The following is a 1,356-nucleotide window of genomic DNA, read 5'->3' as shown; positions in this document are numbered from 1 at the left end:
CGCACGCCAATTTGCAAAAGTTTTCCCTGGCTTCTGCAGTGCCACGATACTGTATCGAAGTAAAACAAAAGGCTGCAGCATCCCCTCCGCATGGGCTGCCGCCTCCTCTGCCACCGCGCTCCGCAGCCCAGCGGCAATTAGTATTTCTTCACATACCGAGGGGTACTGCGTGTTTATTTATGATACGATGAGGAAAGCTTCAACTAATGCTTATTTAAACGATCGCATTTACTCCGCAAGTTGCAATCGAACGTGCATATGACTGGTTTTAAACCAGGGCTTCCCAGCCTCCACGCTGGATCCGTGCCTACGCAGTTCTCCGAGCCCTGGTAAATCAGACTGAACAGAAGTTTCTTTTTGCAGCATAAGTTTGGATGCGCTCGGCATGAATTTATTCAAGTTAGTAAAAAAAGGTCTTTCACAGTTAACATTGAAAAGTTTTTATCCTTATATAATTATACAACTCGATACAAAAACCTATTTCCTTTAATAATCAGTGCTATTATTCGTGTCTGTTCTTGGTGAATGGCAAATACTTTATAGCCATCACAGTAACCGGTCTATTAAAGTCCGAAATGCCTACTGGGATATATAATTTTATAGGGACTACATAAAATTTTATTCAGATAACGTTTTAACTGTCAAGGCAAAAGTTAAACTTCAGCTCTTGCAGAGCGCAGGTTTCGCCCTTTGGGGCCGCGGTCTGCCACGCTGCCGCAGCGCAGGGGGACAGGGAGGGTGGCCGGGCACGGCCAAGGGGGTGCATGGGGCGGAGGAGCCCGCAGTCCGATCGGACATCACAAATCCGGTACTCTTAACTACTGTGTCACCTGGGAAGCTTCGTGCATTGGTTTTTCTCTCTCTCTCATTGTGTCTGACTTTGAAATTAATTTAAATTGCAACTCGCAAGACTTTTGGGCGTACTTTGGCAGGACCCTTTGGGCAGCAGTCGGGAGTGATGCCGTACGCCATACGCGACTTTGGCTATTCGAAGCATCTGTGAGATCACCTCGTGTACATCTAAATTACTCTCCCATAAAAGGTTTATAGTCTTGTTCAGAAATACCAAGTTCGTTTTATAGGGACCCTTTAAGTCTGTGAGGAAAGGACTTAAAGGTTCACAAACTGTTTTTATTGAAGAGATTCATTACTCGGGAACTATCGCGCAGCTCCGGGACAAACCCATGAGCATCCTGCGCGTGATCTCCCACCTTCGGACACCGGTAATGTCTACTTATGAGTTTGATTCTGTTACTTTTCCTTCCATCGCCTGGTGGGAAAACCGCACCGAACCAGCAATAGAGAACTTGGGGAGCGATGGGAAAGAGCCGCCCGACATCTGCTGCCTCCCCCCCC

The sequence above is a fragment of the Charadrius vociferus genome, unplaced genomic scaffold, assembly GCF_000708025.1.
Source record: "Charadrius vociferus isolate BGI_N301 unplaced genomic scaffold, ASM70802v2 scaffold433, whole genome shotgun sequence".
Taxonomy (NCBI): Eukaryota; Metazoa; Chordata; class Aves; order Charadriiformes; family Charadriidae; genus Charadrius; species Charadrius vociferus.
The sequence above is the reverse complement of the archived record's forward strand: the minus strand, read 5'-3'. Positions refer to the sequence as shown.